The 19,105-nt window shown below is 43.1% G+C and overlaps 1 protein-coding gene across 27 annotated transcripts in view; it reads right to left on the minus strand.

The window, feature by feature from the left end:
* LOC138850216 (uncharacterized) overlaps positions 1 to 19,105 on the minus strand; it is a 227,167-nt gene that overhangs the window by 170,744 nt on the left and 37,318 nt on the right. For 3 of the 27 annotated variants that reach the window (XR_016235555.1, XR_016235551.1, XR_016235550.1), the window contains 2 exons: positions 4,636 to 5,071; positions 4,436 to 4,548 (listed from right to left, as the gene is read on the minus strand). The exons of 16 other annotated variants lie outside the window; for them this stretch is intronic. The gene's annotated coding sequence lies outside the window, so the exon portion shown is untranslated. Of the gene's footprint in view, positions 1 to 1,902; positions 3,930 to 4,435; positions 4,549 to 4,635; positions 5,072 to 19,105 lie in introns of those variants that run through there. 8 more of the 27 variants (XR_016235565.1, XR_016235562.1, XR_016235570.1 and 5 more) reach the window with 5 other exon arrangements.

Here is a 19,105-nt window from a genome sequence, read left to right on the forward strand (position 1 = left end):
CCTCTCTCTACTGTCTGCTAAAGCACCACCCAAGCAGACACAAGCCCTCTGCGGAACCCTTCCTTAAGCCGCTCTTTCCTCTTTCAATGCTGACTGCGCCAGCATGAGAAGCCTTGCAATCCCTTTTCCTCACGACAAGGTCTCTAAACACACAGTGTGACGTCTGCATGCGTGCTTTGCTCTTGCCGATCACCCTGTCTTCATCCTCACATTCTCCATCACCTCCTCCTAACCCAGACCAGACATCACCTCCTCCATCTTCCGAGAGGCACAAGTCAGGGCTCTCTCTCGTGGGCTCAGCTCAGAAAACATTTGATGACTGGCTGAGTGGGTGTCTATCGCCAGACGTGACTTGTCTGCCACCTTGTAGAGTTTTAAGGATCCTTAAGCTGGGTGAAGTCCACAGCACTTTCTTTCTCATCTGAAGTGAGGTCATGTCTCCCTGCAGAGTAAGCAGAAGGGGTTTAGCCATGTCTCTCTATGCTGCAGGGTGCCACGCTTGGCTTTAGCCCCAGGGAGGGACATGGTGTTTTCCTGAAGGTTTTCAGTGCATGTGTCAAGCATGTTGCTTCAGGAATTCTGGGAAGATCTAGAGAGACAGCAGCAGCAAAGGGGAGCGAGGAAGCACATGGCGTGGCATATGGTGGCAGTGGCGCCTTGCCAGGGATGACAGCATTTACATTGGCCGTGGGGATAACTTGGAGAATAAATTGCATCCCTCCCTACAGGGGAGGAGACAAAATGAGAGTGAGGTGCTGTGCCAAGACCGTGGTGGCATGCCAGCGACGGGCGTCTGGAGCCACCACCCTCATCCCTGAGTGCACATTAAAATTGCCTGGAGAGTTTTTGACCAATTCCTATGACTAGGGGCTTCCCAGACCATCTCTGGGGGTGGGGCCAAGGTGTCTGTTTTCTTTAGAGCTCTCTGCGAGTCCCAAGCACCAGGGCTGACAACCCCCACTCTTGAGCACAGCCTTTCCCAGTGACCCCAGGGGCCATGCAAAGAACATGGACACTTTAAGAAGTTCTATGAGAAATGAATCTAAATATGTTTATTTTAGTGCAAAAAAAATTGAAATCCATGTCTATGAGGAGGTCTCCCAAAAGTCTACAAGAAATGCATAATAGGAAAAAGCAATGCTTGGATTTCAAAAGTTTTTTTGAAAGTTATCTTTTAACTCTGTTTTTCAATAAGACTTTTAAAGTATCCTCATGTGTGGTTTATCCTGTCCTGGCTCTCACATCCTTCACAATAACTACTTCCTACGAAATTGGGATTTTAAAACATCAGGGAGAGGTGCGTTAGTGTTTGCCAGGTACCCTGCAGGTGGAAGAGTGTGCTGGTATGTGCCATACACACAACACTTCATTTCATTGCCATCTCCACCCCCTGGAATGGCCACCTTTGTTGGGAAATGAGAAATCTCGGTTTTAAAGAAAGAAGCAGGTAAAGCCGCCGCCTGCAGTGCCAGCATCCCATATGGGCACCAGTTTGAGTCCCAACTGTTCCACTTCCAATTCAGTTCTCTGCCGTGGCTTGGGAAAGCAGTGGAAGATGGCCCAAGTCCTTGGGCCCTTGCACACACATGGGAGACCCGGAAGAAGCTCTTGGCTTCAGATCAGCACAGCTCCGACCATTGTGGCCAACTGGAGAGTGAACCAGTGAATACAAGACCTCTCTCTCTCTCTACCTTTCCTTCTCTCTGTGTGTAACTCTGCCTTTCAAATAAATAAATAAATCTTAAAAAATAGATTCAAAAAAGGTATATTTACAGTGTCCTTGTTTTCAATTTTTATTACTATAAAGAGAATAGTTCCTCTATCTCATACATATGATTCTAAGAAGATAACCATACTTCCTTCCCTCCCGCCCGCCCTCAATTTTCTTTTCCTTTAATTGTTGTAATGACGTAATTTCAATTTACTTTATAACCACGGGCTGAATGCCCCACCAAGAATAAGTTCCACGAGTGAGACATGGAGAGAGTGTTGCTCCTCGGTCCCAGCCAAACAGAAGTGTCTCCTGGGACACTGCTACCCTTTTGGGAGCTTATGTCTATGCAGATCTCCAAGCAGGGACCCTTCTACTGCCTCTGTTTGTGGCACTGGACATCTGGAAAATGGGTTCACCGATGAGGATGCTTAGAAAGATTAGAAGTGTTCTTAAACAAAATCAAGCATGGACATAAAATTGTTCAAGTGAGTATATTAGTGCCTGGCCTCGCTGGATAAAGCTGGAGTAAGCCTGCCCCCTGCAAGAGCTCATCAAAGTATCAAACCAAGGTACAATTTAGCTGTGTCCTTCACCAGGGGTGGGGCTTATGGTAAATCCAGAGCTTCTCTGAGCGCTGATGGCCAGATAACAGGGTTGCCTCCCTTCCCACTCTTTATAAAAGTACCCACAATAAACCCATAACTTATAGCTCTGGTGCAATAAGCAAAACCTAAGCAGTCTGGCAGCCTGCAAACTCCTAGGGCTGGTCATTCCCTTAACAATGACATCACGTTATAAAGGCCCACACAATGGGGATTCTGAATTTACCACCATAGGAATGTAGACATTGACTTCCTCCCAATTGTACACTGGCAACCCTGAAATGCCAATCCGTTGTCAATGATTCAGTGTGAAAACAGAAGTGTTGGGCTCTATTTTCAAGCTGTTTCATCAGATTAATTTGACAAATATCTTGAAATTACTCAGTGAGCTGCTAAAAAAAAAAAAAAAAAAGTCTGCAAGTAGCACAGCAGCTGTGTTGGTAGACTCGGCTCTGATTAGCCCGGGGCTGGGACCACATGTGCAGGCACACACAAGACCAGGCCCCAAGTACGCCACAGGCAAGCTGGTGAGGGCTTCTCTGCTCACCCACTGCCCTGGGCAGGCAGATCAGAGACTGAAGTCTGACCAAGGCTGGGCTAGGAGGCCTCTGGGCTCTGCTGTAAGTGTCTCCTTTCTCTGATGCAAAAATTGAAGCACCTGTGAATATTTTAAGGGAACGCTTTTGTGGCTGATGAGCTTCAATTGTTACAAGGAAGTTTCATGGAGGACCACCAGGAGTTGGAGGTCATGGAGGGGAATCAAATCACGGCTACTTTTAATTAATTAAAAGCATATTGAAGAACAGCTGCTGCAGTGGACGCCAGATTCAACCTGCTGGCCTAACAACAGGGCATCACCCTGATGAGAAAGGGGCTGGGGCAGCTGTTTGGCCAGTGGTTAAGACACTGCTTGGGAAGCCCCACCTCTACTTCTGATTCAATCTTGCCCAGCTCTGACTCTCATGGACATTTAGTCAGTGAAACAGCAGATGCGAGATTTCTCTGTGTGTGTGTGTGTGTGTGTGTGTGTGTGTGTGTGACTCTGTCTTTCAAAATAAATACAACACACAAAAATCTCTTAAAAAGATGGACGGGGTGGCTCCATATTTGACATTCCACTCATGTTTACTGATTGTCTGGCTCAAAGGACAGGATTCTGGATAACAGTACAGGAAAAAGACGACCAGGGAGTAAACCTCAATCATGCATTAAGGTCAGCTTGGTGTAAATCATCTTCCATGCCCCCTCCTGAGAACCACGCTTAGCACTACCTCCCACCCCCAGGCAATGAGATCATTCAGGATGGCCTTGGCCTAGTGGGTCAGGGGAAGCTTGAGTTAAACAGGAGAATACCATTTCTTGGAAGGATGGACCCAGCTCTCCATTAACATGGAGTGTAGATGAGAAGGAGAGACGTGACCTCAGTGGTTTCTCCTGAAGCCAATTCTTGTAGCCAGTACTCCTCTGAAGGTAGGAACCTGTCAATTATTTCTGAGTCCGACTGCCCTGGGCAGCCAGGGCCAAGCCCTCCATCAGGCGTAGAGAGACGGGGTTCTTTTCCTCCAGCATATGTGTTCATAGGTCCAAAATGTAGACTAGGGTGGTCATGTAACCTAGTGGTAAAGGCATCATGAAGGCATCAATAATGATGCCTGCATCCCACATCAGAAGGCCTGCTTTCTATACCCAGCTCAGATTGCCACCACCCACATGGGAGACCCGGACTGAGATCCCCCAGCTCCCCAGTTGTCTCAGCTGTGGGAGGAATTTGGGGTGTGAACCAATGGATGGGACCTCTCTCGCTCTCTCTCTCTCACTCTGTGTGTTTGTCTCCCTCTTGAATAAATAATTGTTTTTAACATGAAATAACTCTCCATCACAAACCTGCTTTGCTGCAAATACTACATCAGGCTTTAAACAACTTTCAAATCTTCTGTGCGCCCTCAGCTCTGTCACTTGGGTCAGCTTCAGTCCTTCAAAGCAGTGGCCCGGCAGCTGAGGGCTCTCAGGGAGTGTTTATCTAAGCATCACTCAGACCAACCACCCGGGCTTCAGATTTCTGAAGTTCCTGTTATGACAGCTAATCCTTGCTGTGGGAGTGAACAGAAAGAGCTTTTACCTAAACACTGCATGTGAAATCATTTCTTAGTGTTGCATTCGCAGTCTTCTTATCACAGTGTCTTTTGCCAGTTCTGATGTAGTTGAACTATTTCCAGAAGCTTCTTTTAAGCACTATTTTTGAAAAAAAAAAAAACTTAAAGATGAATATTCTCACTCCCAAGTGGATCTAATATGGAAATTTCCCAGAATATTCCTTACTGATCAAAATGCAGTCCTCCCGTGGTATCCACAAGGAGTGGTGCCAGGACTCTCCACAGATACCAAAACCCATGGGTGCTCAAGTCCAAAATGCAAAACAATGCAGTGCCTTGCACATAACCTAGGCACATCTTCCTGTGCACTGTAAATCACCTCTAGCTGACATAACCCCTAACCTATCCGCACTTTATTCACATAGACACAGCTCAGTACCCAGTGCTCAGCAAACTGCAGCTTGTGCTTTGGAACTGGGAGGAATTCGTTTCATATTTCCAATGGGCAGTCAGTTGGATCTGTGAATGCCAACTCCGTGGACCAGGAGGAGCCAGTGGCTAAGGCACGGTATGGCTTTTTAGTCGTTAGTCCTGTGAAGGCAAACGTGCTGTCTCTGTTGGCTTCCTTGTCCCAGCGGTCACCAACAAACGGGTGCTGTGTCCTGGAAGCAGAGTAACAGGTGTCATTTCCTTCCAGCATGTTGGGTGTGTTAGTGCAGGCTTGTTGAAATCCTTTCCATATAAGTGGGTGGTAGGTTTTCTGTGTACACGCTCACTGCATTACAAATACTGCAGGGTGTAGCCAAACCCTGCTCTGTGGGGCATCAGTGAGGTGAAGCCTCACGCAAGGGATGCTGGGGTACCGCTAACGCTCCGGTTCTGGACTCTTTTCTTGGGCTGATTCTCACTTGCTCTGATCCACATCCATGCTCACCCACCCATCACCCCCAGCCCAACCCCTTCCTGATGTGGAGGTGATGTAGTAATTGCGTGGGCGTTTCAGCGTCTGTTTTGAACTTCTCAGGGAGTCCTCTTAGAGGCAGTCTGCCTGGGAACACAGACACACACACACTCACTCACTCACTCCTTCCTTGGCAGACAGCTCTGCCCCTGTGTGTTTCTATATGCTTCTGCACAGGGCCAAGGGAACGAAGGCTTTCTGAGTGCAGTCTCCCCGGCATCTTTTGCAAGAATTCCATGTTCAAACCCACATCGTGAGCTCAGAACTAGAGGTGGGACCTGTTCCTTGTGCCCTGTGAGAATTCTGACCCAAACATCCCAGCGGAGGGACGTTTCAGACACTGGCCCTTCACAGCCCTGAGCCGCAAAGTCTCACTCTAAAGTAGAGACAAAATCCCTCCTTCATGAAGCTGTCGCGGACATTGAATGACGTTTGGAAGCAACATGCAAGAATATAGAATTGCCTGAAAATCTGCTATTTTCAAATCTTGTTCTTTTTAAAAAAATCTCAGCTCTTCTTTCAAACATTGCCAGATAAGTTGGGATATTTTGTGTCCTTTGGAACATTTTCACTTTCTAGTTTAAAAAGCAAGAAAAATCACTCCGTGCTGACTTATAAAAAGTTTTCTAGCTTCTTTCTTGACAGATCACATTTATCTAATGTCTGCCGGTTTTGATGCAATAGACAGCATTTGGTATTTTTTCCGTGTAAAAGAGTAAATTTGAGGCAGTTTTTCAAGCTTTTATCATCATTCTCCCTCACAAAATCTTGAGTAAACACTTTAAAATTTTAAAAAATATTTTTTTCTCTTTTCCATATTTCTTATCTTCCAACTTGAATACATACCTAGGCAAGTTTCCAGACTCATCTCCCACCTCAAGATGAAAAGAAAAACAGGGAATTGTGGGGTTTACAAGCAAAGTTGGACTTGATCATGGACATGCTGGGTGACCTGGGTGAGTCCCTCAGCCCTCAGAGGCTGAAAAATGAGCAAACGCTCCCAAGGGTGGTGTGGGAAGCTCGTGACACTCAGGAGAAAGCACAGGTCGGAACTCGTCTGGACCTGTGCTCTCCTGCACTCCCCCATCTTCCCAGGAGGCCGGAGTGCAGGCAAAGATCCCTGTGTGCGCAGGTGCGTGAGGAAGGCCATGCAGGACCCCCGTGGCCGCAGGCACTTGCAAGCCTAGCTCTAGGGTTGGAGGGTTGGCTCTGGCCCCGGGGCACCAACTCAACACCTCTCCCGCACTATGACCTTTGTGAGCACACAGGGGACACCTGCCACTTAGGAAGGGAACTTGTGCTTGTATCCTGCAAACCTTCTGAGCCCTGCTCTGGGCCAAACACGGTGCCTGGCATCAGGGCCCCCAAGAGTACAAGGATGCAAGCCTCTACCAGTCTCCCTCCACACACACATCTGTGGAGCATGCCTACGTGCCCAGCACTGCCCCAGTGATGAGAATGCTGCCTGGTGACGGAAATGGGTACCTGCCCTCAGAATGCTGGCACTTTTAGACAAGAACAAAGATTATCAACGAAAAAAATATTTTAAAGGAAACTTTAGAAAGTTAAAAGTGTTTAGAGTCACATTCAAAGGTGTAATGTGTTAAAAATGGATGCAAGCAGGACCAGCAACGTGGGACAGCAGGTAAAACCACCACCTGAGATGCCGGCATCCCATTTGGGAACTGATTTGTGTCCATTTCTTTTTTTTTTTTTTTTTTTTTTTTTTTGGACAGGCAGAGTGGACAGTGAGAGAGAGAGACAGAGAGAAAGGGAAAAAGGTCTTCCTTTGCCGTTGGTTCACCCTCCAATGGCTGCCGCGGCCAGCGTGCTGCGGCCAGTGCACCGCGCTGATCCGATGGCAGGAGCCAGGTACTTCTCCTGGTCTCCCATGGGGTGCAGGGCCCAAGCAAGCACTTGGGCCAACCTCCACTGCACTCCAGGGCCACAGCAGAGAGCTGGACTGGAAGAGGGGCAACCGGGACAGAATCCGGTGCCCTGACCGGGACTAGAACCCGGTGTGCCGGCGCAGCAAGGCGGAGGATTAGCCTAGTGAACCGCGGCGCCGGCCTGTCTGCTCCATTTCTGATCCAGCTTCCCTGCTAATGGCCTTGGAAAATTAGCAGAAGATGGCCCAGGAGCTTGGGTTCCTGCACTGACATGGGAGACCTGGATGAAGCTTTTGGATCCTGGTTCCTGGTTTTGGCCTGGCCTAACTTTGGCCATTGCAGCCATCTGAGGAGTGAACTAGTGGATAGAAGATTCTCTCTCTCTCTCTCTCCCTCTCCCTCTCCCTCACTCCCTCGCTCCCTCTCTCTCTCTTTCCATAATTCTGACTTTCAAATAAATAAATAAATCTTTAAAAAACAAAATAAACAAATGGACAGAAGCTCTACAGACAGAATGGCCAAGCCCAGGCTTCCTGAAGAGGTGATACTGGAGAGATGAGTGAGTACAATGAGCTAGTGATCTTACTGACAGTTTGGCTTGGAGGTGGGAAGAAGGAATGCAACCCATTGTTTCTAAGCATGTACTATGCACCAGGCAATGTTCTTTGCTAATACATTATCACTGATTTAATGTTCATCCTGGCAGTCACTGGACCAATTTGAGTCACCAATACCAAGAGCAATGTATGAGACACAGCAAGACCCTTAATAAAAACAGAACATGTATAACTGTGGGTGAATGAGATGTCAATTATCAGTCTCATTTTATAGATAAGGAAGTTATGACTACAAGGGTAGGTTTCCCAGATCCACACAAACCAACCCCAGAGCTAGAATAATTGATCCTGGGCCTGTGTTTATGGCGTCTCATTTAAGGAGTACTTGGATTTGAGTCCCAGCTCCACTCCCAATTCCAGCTTCCTGCTAATGTGCATCTTGGGAAGCAGTAAGTGATGACTCAAGAGCATGGGAGACCTGGATGCAGTTCCTGGCTCCTGGCTCCAGACTCAGCTACTGAGGGCAATCAGAGAATGAACCCGTGGATGATTCTGTCTCTGCCTTTCAAATAAATAAAATGACATAAATATTAAAATTTGAAAAACAAAAATGATTAAACAATTAGCACACACATGTTTATTACAGCATGATTCACAATAGCTGAGATATAGAGTCAATCCAAATGTCCATCAACTGATCACTGGTTAAAAAAAATGTGTATCTATATACACATTATAGAATACTACTCAGCCACAAAAAGGAATGGAATCCGGTCTTTTGCAACAAAACGGCTACACTGCAAACCATTATGCTTAGTGAAACAATCTAGTCCCAAAAAGAGAAATATCATATATATTTTTCCTGATTTGTGGTAACTAATATATAGAGTATAAAATGTGGTACATATGAGCAAAATTAATACTTTTGAGATTTGATTATTGTTTACAGTCCTTGTCTATACTATTGAGGAATAGTGATTTTTCAACTTACTACTTGTTGAATTCTTTATTTAGTGGAGGCTTAAGCTTGTGATTATAAAATAAACTGAATGTATGTCTTCCCAAAAATTAAAAGAAAAAAATACGAAAGGAAGGAGGAGGGAGGGTGGGAGCAGGGGCAGAAGGGTGGGTAGGGTAGAAGTATCACTGTGCTCTTAAATCTGTATGTATGAAATACATGAAATCTGAAAACCTTATATGAATAAAAAACTTAAAATTTAAAAATGTTATTTTAAAAATTGGAACTGATATACTAAAATTTTGTTTGGGCTATTTACATTTCTGTTTATAAACTGAGACCAGGGGCCAGTGTGGTGGTATAGCAGGTTAAGCCTGCCATTTGCAACACCAGCATCCCATCTTGGTGCCTGTTCAGGTGCCAGCTGCTCCACCTCCAATCCAGCTCCCTACTTATGGCCTGGGAAAGCAGCAGAAGATGGCCCAGGTGCAGGGTCCCCTGTACCCACATGGGAGACCTGGAAGAAGCTCCTGGCTCCTCCTGGCTTTGGTCTGGCCCAGTCCCAGCCATTGCAGCCATTTGGGAAGTGAACCAGCAGATGGAAGATCTCTGTCTCTCTCTCTTTCCCTCTCTGTAACTCTATGTTTCATATAGGCAGATTTACATATATGTGTATGTGCATGTGTGTGTGTTATGTGTATACACATATATATTTAAAGTTTTCCTTTCCCAAAACAACCCTGTCAGTTTGATATCAAAGTCATTCCATGCTCATAGAATGCTTTTCCTTATTCTGCTAATCCCTAGAAGCTGTACAAAAGAGGGATTGTATTCTACTTGAATATCTGGTATTGTTCATATATAGAGAACTCATCCAAACAGTTGTTTAGGAGAATGTGTGGATCCCCCTGAGTCAAGTTCTACTCTACAATTTGGGAACATGCAAATGAGAATACAGTTCCTTTCTGAATTAAGTTTGCACGCAGTGATCTATTTATTCAACTAACAACTGTTAGATAGCAGGCATTCTCCAGGCACCGTGAACACAGCATAGACAAAGTGGAACCCACCCCAAAACCCCTGTCTTCATGGAGCTTATATTCTAGTGGAAGGGAGAGTAACCTTTCTTGGTTAAGTCAAAAGGCAGGAAGTTAGAAGGTGCTAATTCTCTACATAAATAAGGCATGGAAGGGAGATAAGAAGTCAGAGTGGGAAGGGGGCTCAGATGTGGGTAGCCTTCACCAGAACTTAGACTTTTGCTCTCAATGAAACAGAACGCAGGTAGGAGGTTTTGAGCCAGGAAATCGTGATATCCACCATGCTTTGATGGAATTGCTTTGCCTTTCGTGTTAAGTAGAGAAAATGAGTGACAGCAAAGTGACAAATGAGGAGGCGATGGCCATCACCTTCATCAGGTCAGAAACAATGATGGATGGGAGCAGGGTGACAGAAGTGAAAATGGCCAGAAGTGGCCAGATCCCAGCCATATTTGTAGATTAACAGTAGCAGTTGGTGCATATTGCACACATGTTAGAGAAAAAAAAAAAAAAGGCCCCAATATTTTGAAAGAATTAAATTGTTACTAAATTTCGGTGCAAGCTCACTTCAATCAACAAATTGAAACTGTATTTGGGACATGTTAATTTTAAGTTAGAAATCTATGTAAAGGAGTATAGTAATCAAATGGCTATCGGAATTTGAAATTTAATAAAGAGGTCTAAGCTAGAGATTAGAATGTAGGTTTTATACTTTCTAGAAGCCATAGTATTAAATGATAAAACTAAGGACATGAGGCCAGCGCCGTGGCTCAATAGGCTAATCCTCCACCTTGCGGCGCCGGCACACCGGGTTCTAGTCCCGGTTGGGGCGCCGGATTCTGTCCCGGTTGCCCCTCTTCCAGGCCAGCTCTCTGCTATGGCCAGGGAGTGCAGTGGAGGATGGCCCAGGTGCTTGGGCCCTGCACCCCATGGGAGACCAGGAAAAAGCACCTGGATCCTGGCTCCTGCCATCAGATCAGCGCGGTGCGCCGGCTGCAGCGACAAACATTGGAGGGTGAACCAACGGCAAAGGAAGACCTTTCTCTCTCTGTCTCTCTCTCACTGTCCACTCTGCCTGTCAAAAATAAAAATAAAAATAAAAATAAAAAAAAAAACTAAGGACATGATAAAGATAGAGAAGATAAAAGATACAAGGGCTGAATTCTGAAGTACTTCATATGAATAAACTGGATATATGGAGAATGATTGGTAAAGGAGCCTGAAAAGGAGTGGCCAATCAGGAAAGCAAAAAATAATTTTAAGGGGCCAGCATTGTGGCATAGCAGGTAGAGCCTCCACTGGCAGTGCCTGCATTCCATATAGGTGCTGGTTAGAGTCCCAGCTGCTTCACTTCTAATCCAGCTCTCTGCTATGGCCTGGGAAAGCAGCAGCAGATGGCCCAAGTCCTTGGGCCGCTGCACCCATGTGAGAGACCCAGAAGAAGCTCCAAGCCTCTGACTTAAGATCGACCCAACTCCAACCATTGTTGCCATTTGGGGAATGAACCAACGGATGGATGACCGATATCTATCTATCTCTCTCTCTCTCTCTCTCTCTCTCTCTCTGCCTCTCTGTAACTCTGCCTTTCAAGTAAAATAAATAAATATCTAAAAACAATTTTAAAAATCAATACAGTAGGGGCCAGCAGTGTGGCGTAGCAGGTAGAGCCTCCACTGGCATGCCTACATTTCATGTAGGTGCTGGTTCGAGTCCTGGCTGCTCCACTTCTGATCCAGCTCTCTGCTATGGCCTGAGAAAGCAGTAGAAGATGGCCCAAGTCCTTGGGTCCCTGCATCCATGTGGGAGACCCAGAAGAAGTTCCTGGCTCCTGGCTTCAGCCTGGCCCCTCCATCTGGGGAGTGAACCAGTAAACGGAAGACCTCTCTCTCCATCTCTCCCTCTCTGTAACTCTGCCTCTCAAATAAATGAATCTTATAATAAAATCATATCATAGTCCATGTTGCTATTTCAAAGAAAAGTTGAACTGTGCCAAATGCAGGTAATAAATCAAGATCTGAGGATCTGAAGTAGGAACCTGGGAGATTGAGAACTGACTATTAGATTCAGCAATATAGAGATGCTTGGTGATAGAGCAAAGAGTAGTTTTTTTACAGTCATGGAGGCAAAATATGATTAAAGTAGCTTTAAAATATAATAGATCCCATTTAGCTGGATGGCACTAAACCCATCTTATGTGATAAAGTGATCATATTAAGTATGTAATTAATTATATATATAGGACCAACAGTCAAAGGGATCACATAAATAAGACAAAGTGTCTGGTAATAACAATAGATAGAATTACAAAGGAGAGAAAGTTCCAACATGGGAAACAGTCCACACAGCAGTCTCAGAATTACAAACATCCTAAACAGCACTCTGACCTCAGAATCAGCTCTTAAAGCCTTACTGAAAACACCATGAGAGCATTTCAGTCATGGAAAACCAAGACATAGTGGCAAAAACGATTCTGCATGAAGGATATCTGTGAGTGAGACCCCAGTGGAAAGAATAGGCCATCAAAGAAGGATGTACTTTTCTCTGAAGGGAGAGAACTTCCACTTTGCATATGGCCCTGTCTGAAAACCGATGGAGTTTGTGAACTCAAAAGGTTTCCATAGCCTTGACAGCTCATGTCAAAAACCTCAGGTGATCACTGACGTCATAAATAAGAGTGTCAATTGTTAAATTAACAATGGAAGTCACTGTGCACTTTCTCCCCATGCTGGACCTCTGTCCTTAATGAGCTGTACTATGAGAATTAATGGTAAAACTTGTCTTCAAACTGTACTTTATACTTTGTGTGTCTGTGTGGGTGTAAATAGTTAAACTCTCCAATTAGTAAAGAGTTGGTCTTCTGTATATAAAATCAATTAAAAATGAATCTTAATGGAAAATGGAATGGGAGAGGGAGTGGGAGGTGAGATGGGAGTGGGGGTACAAGGGCAGGAATGGGAAGAAGAAACATTATATCCCTAAAAGCTGTACATATGAAAATTTATATTCATTAAATAAAAACCTTCAAAAAATAATAGTTGCAATTCTTCTGCGGGGGCTGCTATAACCACAGACCATGTGGCTTAAGCAACATAAATTGATTTTTTACAGTCCTGGAGGATGGAAGCCCAGGATTCATGCATCAGCAGGTTGGGTTTCTTTGCTGAACTCTGTTTGGTTTATAGATGGCTGCTTTCTCAGTGTGTCCTCCAATTCCTGTCCCTAGGTTCAGGCACACTAATGGTGTCTCTTCTTCTTGCTATAAGGACATTAATCCTAAAAGATTGGGGACCCACACTTATGATCTCATTTAACCTTAATGATCTCCTTAAACCTTCTATCTCTAAATACAGACACATTGAGAATTAGAGCTTCAACATGGAAGTTGTGGAAGTCACAACTTGGTCCACAAAGATGGCAAAGGAGGAGCTTCTTTTATGATGGTGGGAAAGGATTCATGATTCTCTCGGTGAGAAAACAAGTATAAAATTAGAAAGAAAAAAAACCAGGGCCAGCATTGTAGTGCATCAGGTAAAACCACTACCTGTGATGCTAGCATCCCATAGGGGCAATGATTTCTGTTCCAGCTGCTCCACTTCTAATCCAGAGCCCTGCTAATGCTCCTGGGAAAGCTGCGGAAGATGGCCCAAGTGCTTGGGCCTCTGCACCCATATGGGAGACCTACAGGAAGCTCCTGGCTCCTGGCTTCAGATCAGCCAAGCTCCAGCCATTGTGGCCTTTTGAGTGAACCAGCGGATGGAAGATTTCTCTCTCTGTCTCTCTCTGTCTCTGTCTCTGTCTCTCTCTCTCTCAGTAACTGCCTTTCAAATAAATAAATCTTTTTAAAAAATTTTAGAAAAAAGATCAAAACTAATCATTTTAAGGCATTGTAGAATCACTAAAGTCAGACAGCAAACTGAGAACTCTTTGCCCTTGAAAAACTGCAAGTGTTTCACCTAAGAACACAGGTGGCTATGACCATGTCGCCTGGAACTGCTGGCAGCCCCAACCACCAGCCCAGAGAGTGCAAAGAGTAATTTTACCAGCGTGAGCCTGGTCCTGAAAACTCAGCAGATGTGCTGCCAAAAATAAGCCTGAACTCAAGGGTGAAAATCCTGCAGTCTTGCCTCGTGAAAGTGGTGAAAAACTGGTTGGGAATAAAGAGAAAAATCTTTAGCTTTGCCGTCCCAGGGCTGTGATCCCCAAGTCAGGTGAGTTCTGCACCACGCAGGAAGCCTGAGAATGAGAAGACCATAGAAGGAGCCAGGTAAGCTCTACACACAATGTTCGCTGAGTGGAAGAGCAATACTTACATTCAGTAGAGACTGAAACAGGGTACAAGAACAAAGAAAGAGGCAGGGAAAACCTGAGGACTGCTGGAAGCTCTGAGTGTATCCCAGGCTCACACACACATCTGTCAGCAAATATTCGTAGCAGGAGAGATCAAGGTATCTGAACACAGTCTGCGTCCAAATCGTTGGCTGATATCTCAGCTTTGCAGACACCAGGAGGACCCCTAAGCAGCAAGGTTAAAAAATAGTGATGATAAACTGAGCAGAGTCATCACCGCCTGCCCACAGCAGTAAAGATAGGTTACACAAGTTAGGCCCAGGCAGATTGTAATGCAGGAGGACATAAAGCAAAATCCAGAGTCATGAAATATATTACCTAATGTCAAGTTCTCACAAATGTTATAAAGCATGCGAAGAAACAGCAAAGTCTGACCCATCGTGAGGTGGAAGTGGCACTACAGGAAACAGAATCTCATTCTAATTGTACACAAGTGTATTTATCATGCAAGGATATCAAATAAGCTATTATAAAGATGTTCTATGAATTGAAATAAACTATGTGAAAACACTAATGAGAAATTTGGTGATAATGACTCAATGAATAAGGAATCCCAATGGAGAAATAAAGACAAAAGATGTTTACTAGATGAGCTCAACAACTAGATTTGAGATGGAAAAAAAAGGATCCGTAAAATAGAAGCCACAGCAATAGGGAAAAAATGAGTCAAAAAATAACCAGAGTCTTAGCGATTTGTGGGAAACTGCTAAACATCTGAATTCTAGAAGGAAGGCGGGAAAGAAAGGAATAGAAAAAAATAACACCCCCAAACCTCCCTAATTTGATGAAATATGTTGATTTGCAGATGAAAGAATCTCAGCATCTCCAAGAAGGACAAACCAAAAAGAACCATACCCAGAAACATCAGAATCAAGCTGCAGGCAGCCAAAGACAACACAATAGTTTTGAAAACAAGAAAAAAAAAATAATGACATAACATATATGAGGGGATTGCAAAAAGTTTGCGGAAAATGGAATTAAAAGACTAGTCTATTTTGGTTCAAAAGATTTTGAAAGCCATGTATTTGAAAGTTCTTCAAGAAGTTCAGGAGAATGCATTTTATGAAAAGGCTACACATGATTTCCAAAGTTTTTGCACCCAAATAAATTTATCTTTTATGCCATTTTTCACAAACATTTTGAAGCCCCCCTTTTATAGATGTTCTAGACATGAAAATAAATCACACATAACCCAGGGAAGAAAATGAAGCCTTCCCAAGCGAGCATATAATCAGAAGTAAGTCAGTATTATGTAGATGTAGTGCGTGAAAACAGACATGCATACTGCAATCTCTTGAGCAACTCCTAAAAAGTAACTCAAAAATACAGTGAAAAAGCCCGAGAAGAATTAAAACAGTACACACACACAAAGAGCTGTTTACTCAATACAATATATAATCAAACAGAAAATGAGAAATAAAAAGATCTGAGGCATAGACAAAAGTAAATAGCAAAATCGAAGATTAAATAAAAGCATGTTTGTAGTTGTATGAAATATGAATGCCCTAAAAGCTCCAAGCAAAAAGCAGAGATTGTCGGACTAAATTGAAAAAGTAAAAGCTGATAATAGGCTTTGTATGCCTTTGAGATGCAAAAGTTATACACTGAGATTGAAAGGAAAAGGGAAAAAAAAAGATTTACCATGCAAAAGCTAACCTTGATAAAGTGGAGTCAGCAAGATGTTGCATAATGAACAGCAAGCCCTGTCCCTCAAGGGAAACACCCAAAAAACTGCAGAAATTTGCATTGTAGTTTGCTTCGCCTTGTGCTGTCCTCTGCCTAGAAAAAATGCGAAGTGAACTGGAGGAAGCTGCTCAGCTCCCACAGGCTCTTTGGGGTGAAAGAGAGCCCCTAAAGCTGACTTGCAGTGTTATGGCTTACAATATCATCTAAGGGCTACTGGAGAGCTTGTTCCTCTCTCACCATGAAGCATCATGGGTGTGGTGGCATCATCATTTGACTACCAGCCTGCCGGTTGCCGAAGTGGGTACACGGTACAGTAGGGCTATGGATGTTGATGTTTTGGGGGGCATCTGAGAGCAAGGCATGGACAGAGGTTTCAGAGAAGAAGTAGGGACAAAATTCCTGGGTAAACTCAGAAATTTAAAATAGCTATTTACTATGACTAGGAAATGGAATAAAAACACCTGCACAAGACTCATACACAGAAAGTGTGGGTTAGTTAAGATCTTCCACTATGTAAAGCTAGTCCGTAAGTACTGGGAGAGGTGGTTGTTTCCTGAAATGCCAAATCCCAGTCAGAGTTCACAAATCACACAAAGGAAAAGGGAAGTGAACAAGGAATGAAATAAATCTCCAGACTACATAAAGGCAGGCCTCTGAGATACTTGAGGAAGGAATTTAAAGCAACTGCCCTAAAGATAGCCAATGAACTAAAAGAGAATATAGTCAACTAACTGAAGTCAGGAAAACCGCAAGAACAAAATAAGGACATTGAAAAAGAGATATAACCTGTTTCTAAATGTTTTATTAATATAAAAAGGAAAATCTTTCTGCATCCCATAGGTACATTTCCAAAAAGACAACCACATTCCCTCATTCCCCTGCCCTCCCCCATTTTCTCCCTCTCTCCCCTCTCTTTATCAGTTGTTGCAAAGCCATAATTTTAATCCACTCTATATTCATAGGTTTAATTCACCACTAACCATAATACTGAACAAGTAAAAAGTAAGATGACTACAATTCCACAGGAGTATAAACATGAGCTAAAAATGACATATGCCAAAATAACCATTTCATTCAATATTAATTGACTATATCAGAGAAAATATTTGATATGTATCTTTTTGATACTGGCTTATTTCACTAACTATAATGGTTTTCAGTTGCATCTATTTTTATTGCAGAAGACAGGACATCATTCTTTTTTATGGCTGAGTAGTATTCCATAATGTATATATACCACATTTTCTTTATCAAGTCATTGGTTGATGGACATCTCAGTTAATTCTATTTCTTAGCTATTGTGAATTGAGCTGCAATAAGCATGGAGGTACAGATAACTCTTTCATATGCTGGCTTCATTTCATTTGGGTGAATTTCCAGGAGTGGGATGAATGGGTCATATGGTAGATCTATATTCAGATCTCTGAGAAATCTCCATACTGTCTTCCATAATGGCTATACTAGTTTACATTACCACCAACAGTGGATTAGAGTACCTTTTTTCCCACATCCTCACCAGCATTTATTGTCTTTTGATTTCTGTAGGAGAGCCATTCCAACTGGGTGAGGTGACATCGTAGTTTTGATTTGCATTTCTCTGATGGTTAGTGATCCTGAGCATTTTTCATGTGTGTGTTGGACATTTTCCTTTGAAAATTGCCTGTTCATGTCCTTTTCTCATTTCTTAACTGTACTATTTGTTTTAGTTGTTGTTGAGTTTCTTGAGCTTTCTATAGATCCTGTATATTAATCTTTTATCAGTTGCATATTTTTGAAATTACCAAGCAGAAGTTTTGAACTGAAAACTACAATAATTTAATTGGAAAGTATACACGAGCAGACTAAACCAGAAGAAAGAATTAATTAATAATTGAAGGTGAGTCTTTTGAAAATATCAGGTTAGAGATGCAAAATGGAAAAAAAATGAAAACAGCATATAGAATCCAAAGAGCATGAGACACCATTAAACAGAACAGTATATGCATTATGAGAATCTCAGAATGAAGAGGGGAGGGGAGAGAGGGAGAGACAGAGAGAGAAAGCAAGAGTGACCAAGAGATTGAGAGAGAAAGAGAGAGAGAGCCTGTTTAAGGAATGGCCAAAAACTTCCCAAATTCGAGGAAAGAAATGAATGCACAAATATAAGAATATCTATGAACTCCAACTAGGAGAATACTAAGATTATCCATATCAAATATTACAACCAAACTGTCAAAAGTCAAAATCAAAGAAAAATAATGAAAGCATAAAGAGAAATGCAAACCATCATATACGAAGAAATTCTTAGCAACAATCTTGTAGAAGTAAATATATGGACAAATATATAAACCTCTATTTATAATTTTGGTATTTGTAATTTTGGTCCATTTCTCCACTTTTAATTTTGATAAGATTTAAAAGATAAAGGATTAAAAAACTATTTATCTATGTTAACAGATATCTCATATGGGGCTGGCGCTGTGGCGCAGTGGGTTAATGTCCTCCTGGCCTGAAGCACCAGCACCCCATATGGGTGCCGGTTCTAGTTCTGGCTGCTCCTCTTCTGATCCAGCTCTCTGCTGTGTCCTGGGAAAACAGTAGAAGGTAGCCCAAGCCCTTGGGTCCCTGTACCTGCGTAGGAGACCTAGAAGTTCCTGGCTCCTGGCTTCAGATTGGCACAGCTCTGGCCAATTGAGGAATGGACCATTGGATGGAAAGCTCTCTCTCTCTCTCTCTGTCTCTCCTTTCTCTGTGTAACTCTGACTTTCAGATAAATAAATAAACTTAAAAAAATATATCTCATATATAATAATGTCATGTATTACATCAATAACATGAAGGGGAAACAAAGCTATGAAAGATCAGAGTTTTTGTGACTGAAATTAAGCTATTATCAATTTAAAATAGATTTGCTGTAACTTTAAGATGTTTTCTGTAATCCCCATGGCAACCTCAAAGAAAATATCTACAAAATACACACAAAAGGAAATGAGAAGGGAATGAATTAAGGTAACTTACTTCAAAGAATCAACCAAACGCAAAGAAAAGTAGTAATGGAGAAAATAAAAGAGGGGACAAAAAGCTACAAGACATTCAGAAAACAACTACAATGACAATAGAAAGTTCTTCTCTATCAGTACCCATCTGAAACGTAAATGGATTCCCCCCCCAATCAAAAGTCATAAATTGGCTTAATGGATTTTAAAACAAACTATGATCTGGCAGGTTAAACCAGCACTTGGGATGCCCACACCCTATATTGGAGTGCCCAGGATTGGGTCC

The sequence above is a fragment of the Oryctolagus cuniculus genome, chromosome 6 (genome assembly GCF_051225735.1).
Source record: "Oryctolagus cuniculus isolate XC-2025 breed Fujian yellow rabbit chromosome 6, ASM5122573v1, whole genome shotgun sequence".
In the NCBI taxonomy this organism is placed as follows: Eukaryota; Metazoa; Chordata; class Mammalia; order Lagomorpha; family Leporidae; genus Oryctolagus; species Oryctolagus cuniculus.